The sequence below is a fragment of the Zootoca vivipara genome, chromosome 1 (assembly GCF_963506605.1).
Source record: "Zootoca vivipara chromosome 1, rZooViv1.1, whole genome shotgun sequence".
Classification (NCBI taxonomy): domain Eukaryota; kingdom Metazoa; phylum Chordata; class Lepidosauria; order Squamata; family Lacertidae; genus Zootoca; species Zootoca vivipara.
The window spans coordinates 85,210,249-85,222,626 of record NC_083276.1 but is presented as its reverse complement, the minus strand read 5'-3'; the positions used below and the strand labels follow the sequence as shown (position 1 = coordinate 85,222,626).

Genomic DNA, 12,378 nt, shown 5'->3' with positions numbered 1-12,378 from the left:
GAGCCGAGAGCGAGCGGAGTGGAGACGTGGGTGCCTTTGTCATTGGATACTGTGAGTAAAGAAAAAGGACTTTTGAGTAAAGAAAAAGGATACCGTGAGTAAAGAAAAAATTTAATCAGAAAGAATTGGCCACGGGAGGAGATTTAAAAACGGAAGTCGATCTCCCCCATTGAGTGAATTGAGATGCAGTTAATTTGCCCGAAGCCGGAAAGATTGACAGAAGCTTTCAATTTCCAAAGATTGGACTTAAAACCTTCCCCCTGAGGCAGGGTAAAGAGCAGAAGGGTTGAACTTAGTAAAATCCCTGTAAATTTTTATTTTTATTTGGACTGGGGAAAGTCCCCCTGTAAGCTGGAGTCGGGTCCCTGGAGGGATCAGCCAGCCGCCATTATGACGTCACAGTAGGAAGGAATTTGTTTACCTCTTTGAGGTTGGGAACTGTCAGTATTGAAGAGAGCGCAAAATAGAAGGCTGTGAATATGAAGTTTGATAAATGCTCTTTTTGTAAATGGACATAAGAGTTTTAAGGTATGAAGAAGAACTGAAAATGCTAGTTTGCAACCAGTTCAGATATAATTTCTGTCTTTGAAGTTTGGAAATACGAACTGCGCCATTTCCTGTTTTGTAACCTGTGCTGTACCCATGAAATTTGAGACGAGCAAGATGCCAGTAGACATAGTAACATCTGTCTTCTCAGATTTTCAAGAGGAATTCCTGAAATTGCTATGAGATCTAAGAAGTGAAGTACATCAGAATACAATACAGATTGGAAAAATAAACCAGAAGTGTGTGGAAATTGAAAAAGGACTAATTTCATCAGAGAGCATAGAGAAGAAAGATGAACATTCCTCAGTCCTGGACCATGCAATTGAATCTAAAGAGGAGGAGGAAGGGGCATGGAACATTGTGCTCCCAGTGAGAGGGGGGATGGACAAGACCCATGCTTGACTCAAAGGGTTTTTAAAGAAGAACCAACATGGAATAATGCCCTCCCAGTGAGAGAGGGAGAGCAGGATCCATACTGGGGTCAGAATCTAAGGGGAATAAAAATTGTGAAAGGATTGAAAAGTGGAAATTTAGATGAATTGTATCATGTAACAGTTAGAGAATTGGGGAGACAGCAGGGGATGAAGAAGGAAGTGTGGTGGATAAGCTATGACAGAGTGGGAGTGGGGTGAGGAGTAATAATGGATGTTGTTTCCTGACTGATTAAGATGGTCCGAAACTGGAATGACCTATGGAACTGGCTGAATCATCTGGGAGACCCCAAATCCAGGGGAGGGGGGGCTGAATCAGATCTAAGTGTTTAAATGTTATTAGGATAGAAGAAGTATATCTGAATTTATGGATAATTTTTGGGAATAAATTTTAGGCTAAGGGGTGAAATAGAAGATAGATGGTTGGGACAATAATTTCTGATTTGGAATAATTGTTGAATTATAGGTTAAGGATATTGATGTTTACAGATTAGGAATAGTTGAGAGATAATGAAAAAAATGTGTTAAAATGACTTAAGATATAATATGAAAATTGCTAAAGTTGGATTTAAAAATGGACCCAGTGAGGGGGGAATTGAGGAAGTCTACAATGTCAAGTAAAAATGAAAGATTTGTTGTAATTGATATGTTTTTCTTTTTTATGTTTTATTTTTTGTCTTTGTCTTTTTGTTTTTATGATTTTTTTGTATTTTGTATTGTTTGAAAATGAATAAATATTATTTGGGAAAAAATATATTGCCCTAGGGCCTTAACTACCAACACTGTTTTAGGGCAAGGGTCAGCAACCCAAGGCCCATGGGCTGGAAGCATCCTGTGGAGGTAATTCGACCGGCCCATAAGCTGCCCCTGAACTGAGCTGCCCGCTCACGCGCTGTGCTAAACCGGTGCAGTGCAGCACAGGGACTCGCTTCTGCGGTGTCGAAAATCATGTCTGCGCATGTGCAGATGCCGAAAATTGCATCTGTGCAGACACAGACACCGAAAATCGTGGGGGCGCGGGGGCGCCATCCGGCCCAGGGAGGGATCTCTATGGGACTGATCTGGCCCAGGCAAGATAAACCTTGCTGACCCCTGTTTTAGGGTTGTTGTTTTTTTAAAAACAACAACAACCCTAAAATACTGTTTCATTAGATGACATCCATTAACTCAGTTTGGGAGTAAACTTTAATCCCTGCAACATGGAACCAGAAATGCATTCCCAGAACAGGCAACGCACACACTAGCTTTAATGTTTCCTTTCAGTCACACAAAGCTGCCTTAACTACTGTAACTCAACACTCTCTTCCAAGTCCCTGGCTCAGATAGGTAACAGAAATCTCATTCTCATGGCCTTTTTGGTTTCCATAGAGAGAACTCAGTCCCACTGACTTCAGTGGTGGCTCTGCCAATGCTGATGTTGTTTACAGAAGACCAAGGGGAGAGGGATCCCAAGGAGAGAAGACTTTTGTCCAAGCAGAATGACTGTGGATGTGTAGTACAGGTTCAAGTCTGCTCAGCATGAGTCCATCAGCATGAAATTACTGGGTAGACCTTCAGGAAGTACACCTCTCTCTTGGTGCCCAATATTTAAATGGGAGGAATATATCATAGCAAAAATGAAAACTGTAAAAAGCACTTTAATATAAATAAAGGGACTAGGCAAAAGATTAATACAAAGACTGAATCTTGTTCTCCAGCAGAAGCCCAAGCATACAGTCCCCCCCCCAAGCTCCAGTACATTATGTGCAGTTCTTTTGCTTGGCCGTCTCCAAATTGTGCGTAACGTGTATAAACACCACGCTGAGTTACATTCAGTTTGTGACTTTCTCCAGCCTCTCACTCCTCAATAGTGCACTCAAGGTACTCTTCCCACTTAGGCCTGATTTGAATTTGCTGGCCTCTGCCTGGCACAAATGGGCAACCTAGCTTCCCTCTGGTTCGCCTTCCAGTGCCAGCAGTGTGACAAAGGGAACTCTGCACAGTCTCTTCTCCTGTTCTCCCTCCCAAACCTGCACATTCAAGCCCGATTCTCCTTGGCACCTGCCAATCCCCTTGCACCTGAACCAGGATGTGGACGTTTTACACGTCCCTCCCTCGGCCATGCCCATCCCCTCCTTCCTCCCTTCTCCTCCTGTGTTCCCAGCAGTGCCATACACCTGCCCGGGACTGCGCTCCCTCCCTCCCCCCTCCCCACGCTGCCCGCCCTGGGGCAGCGAAGTGAGAGAGGCAGGTGGGCGGAAAGCGACAGCTGGTGTTGTTCCAGGGAAGGTTTAATGAGCATTGCCTTCCTTCCCTCCCCCTCTCTGCTCTTTGTGCAGCGAGTTGCCCGGGCTGCTGGCTCTAATCAACCCCATTAGCAAGGGCTCTGGTGCTAATCTGGGGGGCTCCTGATGCCCCCCTCTCCCCCCACCCCGCATGCCTGGCTTGCCTTCCTGCCCTGCTGTGTCAATATTTGCCCTGAGCAAATGCAGAGCCCATGACAGGTGTGCAGGGGAGACGGCACTCTCCTGGTGACAACCCAGCCCTCAGGCTCCTCCATGCAGCCCCCCACGCCCTGGCCCCCCTTGCTGCCTGCCAAGCCAGAGCTATTTTTATCAGGCCTATAAAAGCCACCGCAGGGCCAGCATCACCCTCATTTTCCACTTGCTCGGCTGGGAAGGTGAGTCCCTCACCTGGAGCTGCCAACGTGTCACTGGAGCCAGGTGAGATGTTCCCAGGCTATTGCTCAGCAATGCCATGGGGTGGGGGGAGGAATGGGCGCTGGGAAGAGGAGGCTGGAGGCTGGAAGCTGCCACAATGGGGGTTTGTTATGGGGGGCTCAACACCCCAAATGCACAGGGGCTTCTGCTGTGCCCCAGGACTATCCCTGGTACTTGGGGAAGGGAGGAGAGAAAAGGGAACCTTGCTGGGACTTGCCTGATTCAGCACTGCACTTCTGTGCCTTTGATAGTTTTGCCAACAAGAGAGAATTTAAGCAGATGCAGCTTCTCCCATCAGGGTGGAAAGAGAAGTTAAGCTTAGCAAAATTCTCCCCTCTGTCATTATTTTTAATTGCTTAAAGCAACGTGGCTATCCAGTGTGATTCAAGAGTCAGGGGAAACGGAATCTGGAATTTCCCTTCTCCAGACAGCATTCGGTCCTACATTGTACTGTTGTAAAACGGTTGGATATTAAAGGCAAAGAAAACCTAAGTAAAGGTAAAGGGACCCCTGACCATTAGGTCCAGTCGTGACCGACTCTGGGGTTGCGCGCTCATCTCGCATTATTGGCCGAGGGAGCCGGCGTATAGCTTCCAGGTCATGTGGCCAGCATGACAAAGCCGCTTCTGGAAAACCAGAGCAGCACATGGATACGCCGTTTACCTTCCCGCTGTAGCGGTTCCTATTTATCTACTTGCATTTTGACGTGCTTTCGAACTGCTAGGTTGGCAGGAGCTGGGACCAAGCAACGGGAGCTCACCCCGTCACAGGGATTCGAACTGCCGACTTTCTGATCAGCAAGCCCTAGGCTCAGTGGTTTAACCACAGCGCCACCTGGGTCCCAGTACTATCCCGTACTAAATACGAGGGTTTAGTTCTGCTTGCCTGCCAGGCATGACCTCCGCCTCTCCTTTTCTTTAATTTGTTTATTGTTAAGTATTTTTACTCCTGCGTCCATTTTTATTTTATTTTACCATTCCCTTCCATCCTCCCTTTTCCTTTTATTTCCCTATAAGCTCTTTTTCTTCCACAGATACCTCGGAGTTCCCTTCCAGGTGATGCTCTGACTGGAATCCCATGTGGCGGCTGGGGCATATTTTGTGGCAGAATGACATGGCAGGAATGGGCTTCTTCACACATCTCCAGTAACCTGTCCCTGGGTGATTGCTGTGCTTGCCTCGCGTCGAGCCCCACGCACAAGACCTGACGTGAATGTTTTGTTCGTTCGGCTCGCGTTAGGCAGGTCCAGCCTATCTACAAACACATGGCATGCCTGCGCAGTGGAAATGGGTGACATGCATGTAGCAGACATACCTACATACACTGTGTGCTCACGGGGCATCATGCGCATCCTTAGAGCCTTGTACACCTGTGCCCTCCTATTGCTTCAACACCCAGCCTCTGCAACAAGTGAGCTACACTTGGCAATACAGCCTGTCCAGGAAAACAGCCATAGACAGCCCAGGCAACTTTATAAAAGGGTTGGCTTGGCCACCGCAAGCCTTTTTCTGAGCATGGCTGTAATGGGATATTTTGAAGTGAGTTGTCAGCCATCTTTGTCTTGCATTACATAGCTGCTATGCTTGGGGAAAGGTTTTATTGAAGGCTGCCAGCACTTGGAGAAATCATATGTTTAAAAAGACAATGCAATTTACAAAGGACACCTGTAAAATTGCTGCCCATTTTGTCCTTTAACTACTTTATTGACCAACTGAATTTTGCCACTCTCGTTACATTCTTTTAATGCCTTTGACCGCCCACTAATTGCAAGTCCCATTAGGCTCATTTTGCAGAAAGAAACCGAAGCAGAAACTAAACAATTTGCCCTCCAATTCCCAAAGGAATTCTGTGGCAGAACTAGGATTTTAATATGGCTTTTAAGGGTATTTCCACTGCGCCCATCATTCCCAATGCTAGCTCATCCACATAATCCTGTCCTCGATTATGAGTGCTTTGGGTTGGATCTTTTTGGCTGGCTATTTTAGCTGCTTGTCATATACATAGAAATAATTATCATCACCCAGATACTGTGTTCTTTAGCCTTGTAGTACAAAAAAGAATTTCTTTCGATACAGTAATGGGGGGGGGGAGGAAACAGAGTGGAATGAAGGTGAACACATATGAGTTTTCCTCCTTTCACCAAAACAGATTCCCTGCAAAAAAAAAAGGACTACTGAAAGAGGGTGCTTGTGTGAGGTTCAAAGAGCAGTCACCAGTCCTTATGTATGGATACAGAATCAGATTAATATTAAGGGATGCAGTTGTGGGCTGCTCAAAGAAAACTTCTGCCTTCCATTTGGGAAATCTCCAGCAACAGTTCCTCTGGAAACCCTGGATACAGGAGCATGGATGCATCTCCTCCATATTTACCTGAAAGTTTGGAAGTTAAGAGAGAGAGAGAGAGAGAGAGAGAGAGAGAGAGAGAGAGAGAGAGAGAGAGAGAGAGAGAGAGAGAATTGCAGGGTGGGCTAGGGAGTGCTCTGCTTAGTCCCCAGTAACTTTATCTTTCACATCAGTCCTTGCTACCTCAAGCAGAAACTGGAGAGGAGATTTGCATCCGGGAAGGGAGAGCCAACACAGCCAGCTTCAGTTTTGAATAAAAATGACCTGTGAGCCAGCTATTTTGGGAATAGCCAGGGTGCAGCAATAAATTTGCTTATCACCGGGGATGAGAAAAGATAACCAAAGAGGGCAATCTGGTCCATAGGGTCATGAAGAGTCGGACAAGACTAAACAACAACAACGTAAGAAAAGTGCTGCTACTGCTATGGTAAAAAAAACGAGGGAGAGTGATTCCAGTAAGCACTCCAAATGAGTTTTAGGAATCACATTTTGAACTTGACTATCCAAATCTCCAATCCTATGCACACTAACGTAGGGCAAGGACCAAGGACCATTGAATTTAATGTGTCTTACATCTGAGTATACATGACATAGAATTTTACCATAAATCTGTTGAATGAAGGGACCTTACTTCTGCTGCCCATGAATTGTGCACTTTCCAGATGCCCTCCTTGAATCCCAGCTATTTAAATGAATAAGCAAGTACTGTATTTGTTTAGCTGCATCAACATTTTAACTTTTTACCAACCAAAAGTGGGTAACAATGGTTCATTGACCCTAATTTCCATCTTGGATATTTTATTTTAGTTTCAATCCTAATTCAACTCAAAACAATAGGTACCCTGCAGCAAAAATCATACTTTAGAAATCAACCAAATTTTTGTATATATTATGACATCTTCACGTCGGCAAATTTGCATTTACAAAAGGTTTGCTTTTCCCCAAAGCCCCTTTTTTTCAAACACATATTACAAGATAACTATCAGTTTCAATTGCACCAATAAGCAATTTTGAACACACATGAATATTTTAGCAATCACAACCATGTGAATTACTCAGCTTCAACAGAACTTCAAAAGAAGATTGCCAATCTTTACCTGGCAGGGCTTTAATGCTTTTGAACCACTAGGTAACAAACAGAAATTCAACAAAGTGATGCTTTTTCCAGCATCAAATAATGGGGAAAGTTTCCTCTGCCTGGTAAGAAAAAAAGGAACAACCTGAACACCTTGGACACAAATAATAGACAACTCTCCACAACATTTTGTTTCCTTTCAGGAAAGTACAGTTGGGCCATGAGGACTCCCACCCTGTCCCTAGGGTTTCTAATTTTTCTACCAGCCCCAGTAACTGTGCTTTTAAGATAACTTGACATGCAGATGTTAGTAAGTTATACTATTTTCCCTCAATGCCATGAAAAGCCTCCTTTGCAGATTTCTCCCTATCAAGCTGCTGTTACAGAAGCTGGCCAAGTAGTTTCTTTCTGGTGAGTGTTTGTGCTTCGGAGATTTAATATGTATGATCCAACTGGCAGAACTCCTTATAAAATCATATTTACTGGCTACCGGATGTGGTTCACTGGTCACAATCCAGGTCCAAAAGATATTTGCCCTATGGTATCCACACTGTATAGTAGGGTTGCCAGCATTCTCGACTGGAGACAGTGCTTAAAACTTTGCCTCATTGCACCAAAAGAAGATACAGCAACCACACAGCCTTCTCTGTTCTTTCACAAATCCCCTCACCTATCCCCTTTCCTGTCTACTATTCTGTGGCCAGCAGGAACCATAAATTAAACTCAAAACCAGCAAGGAAGGGGTTTCAGAGGAAGAACAGGTTGGAAAGCCCAGAAGTTGCAGACGACTCAGGACGCTGCAGCCTTCCTCAATCTGTTGCCCTCCAGTCCCAGCCAGCATGGCCATAATCATAGTCCAAAACATCTGGAAGGCAACATATGGTAGTTGGGTGCCTTATATGAATTAATAGTACAGACATTATACCTTGCAATGAGTTTGGAACCTTACTGGAGACATCCATAGACCTTTACTCTGCACTTCTATTTAATCTACATATTAAAATGACATGTTGTCAAGAACATAAGGCCAGGCCAAAGGTCCTGCTGGATCAGGCCAAAGGTCTATCTAGCCCAGCATCATGTTATCACAGTGGTCTATAGAAATCCACAAGCAAGACTTGAACACAACAGCACCTTCCCATATAATTCCCATCAATAAGTATTCAGAGAGTGTTAGAAAATCAGGTATATAATCTAATCACCAAATGGCTCCTTAAATATAGGTTGTGGTCACAACAATGGAATGTCTAGGCATGCATTTTGGGGATTTTTTTTGTAGTGTGGTTTATTATTATTATTCATTTCATTTCTATGCTGCTTTATATATATTTTAAAAACAAATCTCAAAGCAGTTTACAACACATTAAAACATCAAACCAAACAATCCAAAATGAAACAAATTCAAGCTTCAAGGAAAATATTGCAGATCCTTCTCTAAGTGACATTTTGCTTTCCCCAGTTGCCAATCTGGCATCCAGAGATCTCCGCGTGTTCACAATTGGACCTGTACTAGTTGCAAAATGCACCTGGTGCCTGACTAATTTCTAACGCTGATTCAGAGACATACTGAAATATAGCCATCCTCCATGAATTTGTCCAATACTCTCTTAAAGGCATTCAAGTTCCTGGCCATCACTACTACATCCTGAGGCAGCGGAATCTATCATTTTACAACATGCTGTGTGAAAAAGTACTTTCCTTTGTTCAGAATTTTCCAGCATTCAGCTTAGATAAAATGGCCCTGATTTTGATTTCTAGTATTACTAGGCAGAAAGACTTCTCCCTATCCACTTGTTAAGAGGAAAATTACCACAAAGTACAGCCTAAACTCCATGGTAACAGTTCTGCAGTTAAGACAGCAAAAACACTACTTACATATGTATCAACATTTACATGTTAATGGGTACCACTTTAATGAGACACCCCCCTTTCAAACTCATGGGTTAGATGAAAATCACCATCTGTACAATTAAACCTTCTCAGGAAGTTCATCCACCCCATTCAAACAAAACATTTTCTCCTTCCCCAGAAATGGCAGCGAGTCAGAGCTCAACAGGTGGGTATTAGAAAATAGCAGTTACAATGCTATCGGAAAAAGAAGCACAAAGAAATAAAAAAGCTGTTGGTCACTTCAAATATGCTAATAGCAAAGCCCCCAATACAGTCTGAACAAAATGATAAACAGCCCACATGTGTGTGTTAAAAACACTCATCTGAAAAGGTTGCTCCATGAACCTAAGTCTTTTGAGCCAGTCTCCATTTGTTGAAACAAATTGATAATTGAGAGCTAGGTCCCCTCTAGGCATCATACGAAGAGCATCTCCTTAGAAGGTAGTCCCACTGGGTTCAATGGGGCTTACTCCCTAGTAAGGACTGTAATCTCAAACAGCACTGCTATCTGTTTAACCCCACCGGTTTAAAACTGTCTTGACAAGTTTATTTATGGCAATATTTTTCCTAGCTATGCAAATCTGTGTCCTCTTTTTTGGTGATATATAAGCGACAGACCAACACATTTAAGCTCTCTCTCTCACTTGAACCATGTATGGTTTAACTGCTTAAGAGAACACAAATCTGCTTCTTCACAAATGGGATGCCATCTGTTTTTTATGGAAGGAGACTGTTCTTTTAATTGCTATTTGGCAGGTAGGCACCCAACAGGCAAGACTTTTTCATTTCTTTCTTTGTTTGCATGGAAATGAAATTATGATGACAGCTGTACTTGTTAAATTTCTTTTACGCTGTAACTGCAAAGGGCATAGAATATTGGTTCCTAACATGGTGGCAACCATATGCGCAGATCAGGACTGCTCCCTTCAGATCAGTTCCTCTTTTCTCCTCAATCTATCAGATAGCATTCTAGGAGGCCTCCCTCCTAGCAAATTGGAAATGCTTCAAGCTTTCATTTATTTTAGGGTTGCCATGTTTCAAAAAGTAAAAACCAGGACACCCTGAAAACTGTGCCGCACTTCATTGACATAGATTTCGTTTAAACACAACTATATTCAGATGCAACCTGCACTCACTTGCATTCTTATTATTCCCACATTGCCTTTTGTTTTCTTATGCACTAAAGTCATTTCTCAAATCTTAATTTTTCTGCCTATAATTCCAAGACCCAAATATCATTCTTCAGGATTTTTCCTTGCATTTCACCCCTGAAAGCATTCTGAAAGTATTTATTTTTTAACTGTTTCATGATATTCCCCTGCCCACCAGTGACTTTTTAATAATGAAAGTGTGATAGATACGAGTGAGATCCTGTTATGCTGCTGTTTCTCCCTTAAATAAAACTGGTCAATTTTATGCTCCACGGGAAATGCATAATATTTAGTTAAGATTGTCAACTGGCCAGAAAACAACTGTTCAGCTCCTGTGCCTTGTAAAACAGCTTGAAATCAGGTGATGATTTCACACCATTGTCACCTACTAATGTTTCCATTAAAAGCACAAAAACAGAAGCTACTTTTTTCCAAGTTGGCAACCCTGTGTCTAAAGTGAAAGTTCAAAAAAAATGATGCAGAAGTGACCCGAGGGAGGGAGTTCCTTAAAGAAAGAGTACAGCTAGATTCATAAACTAGAGGAGTGCATGGCCTCCAAATAATATTTTTAACTATCAAATAGTTTTTCAAAAGTTATTTGGTGTGTGTGTGTGTGTGTGTGTGTGTGTGTGTGTGTGTGTGTATGACGTCACCTGTCACAGATAACATGCCTAAAATAGCTGTGACACCCCTAAAATGTAATTGTGACCAACACAACCACATTTCACATTACACATAAACCAGTGGGAACCAGTGTACATTTATTATATGCACAAACACAGTGGTTGACCACCAGAGGTCAAAGAGAACAACAACTACCAGAAGGCATCTCAAGGCAGCCCTGTTTAGGGAAGCTTTTAATGTTTGATGGATTTCTGTATTTTAATATTTTGTTGGAAGCCGCCCAGAGTGGCTGGGGGAACCTGGCTAGATGGGCGGGGTATAAATAATAAATTTATTATTATTATTATTATTATTATTATTATTATTATTATTGCCTTCATGAAAGGCTGCCTTTTATTCTAGAATATCAGAATTTTATGGAAAAACAGGGTATATATATTAATTAACATTACACAATCTGTGACCGTTATTTCGGGGGGGGGGGCTATCTTTGCTCTCACTTTGTTCATTGGTTTCATTGCAGCATAAGAGAGCAAAAAGACTTGACATGAAGTGACATTTAGCCCAGAAGAAGGAAGGTCACAACCGAGTCATAAGGCATGTTGGACATGGAGAGAGGTAGGTAGGGCTGCCAAAGTCCCAAATAAATATGTTGCTCTTTTATTTCTGCACTTTATGCTGTCCCTTGTTTTAGTTGCAACAGCTCCTCATGAGGAAAGGTTTTGTTTTTTAACCTGGATATAATAGAAGTGAAGTCAGGGGTGGTGCCAACATGTCATCCTTTCACAACAGCTGGGACTCTAGTGCCTGCCTTTCCCAGCCCTTAAAAAGAAGCCCACCTAGTCAAATTCAGTCTTCTTCTCTACATCTCTTCAAGGAACAGGAAGTGCTGGCAGGGGCTGGACTCTGCAGCAGTGCACCCAACTTGTCCTGTGTTTTTCAGACTTTTGATCTGCATCTTGGGTCAGGGTAAAAAGCCTGCCCAGACAGGGAATGGGAGGGTAGTGGGAAGTTCCCACTTGTCAGGGTAAGGCACCAGGATGTAGTAGCTAGGAGTTAACTACAGCATGTTTTGTGGATGCATCCCTGAGCAAACAGAAAGCAGGGATGCAAATATAGCTGCAGTTAGTCCTTCATAGGGCAGCAAGGTACAAAGGAAGAAAAGGTATGTGTGTTTAACAGGTCGTCTTGACACACACACACACACACAGTTTAGCAGATGCAGCTTGCCATGCAGGGGTGATTAAATTCCCTCTAGCAGTCCCACCCACTCCAGTACCTCTCTGGGCAGTCATCTCTTCTGCTCCTGTGGAGCAAGGCTGATTTGGACATGGTAAGACCAATATTGGGGGTCTATGTGACACAGAAAAATCAGACACGTTTCATTTTATGTCTGCAAGTCAGAGGCACTCTCCATGGCCATAGCCAGGATTTTTTTTAGGGCAGGCTTTATGTTGGGAGGGGGCAGAGCCAAGTTATCTGCGACTCAATTGGTCAGTTAAGTGTTTTTATTTATTTACTTGATGGGGAGGCAGCTGCCCCTCAGCCCCTCCCCGGCTATGCCCATGCCATTCTCCCATATCAGTCTCTACAACCACAGCAGGCGTCACAACTTTCCA

At 43.3% G+C, this 12,378-nt stretch overlaps 1 protein-coding gene across 3 annotated transcripts in view; it reads left to right on the top strand.

Annotated features, from left to right (window-relative positions):
• The first annotated feature begins 3,309 nt into the window (after positions 1–3,309).
• The window catches only part of CRYBA2 (crystallin beta A2), a 29,513-nt gene continuing 20,444 nt past the window's right edge, over positions 3,310–12,378 (top strand). Inside the window, exons 1-3 of one of the 3 annotated variants that reach the window (XM_035127231.2) lie at positions 3,310–3,679; positions 4,710–4,731; positions 11,283–11,377. The gene's annotated coding sequence lies outside the window, so the exon portion shown is untranslated. Of the gene's footprint in view, positions 11,378–12,378 lie in introns of all 3 variants that reach the window. The other 2 variants (XM_060278151.1, XM_060278148.1) reach the window with 2 other exon arrangements.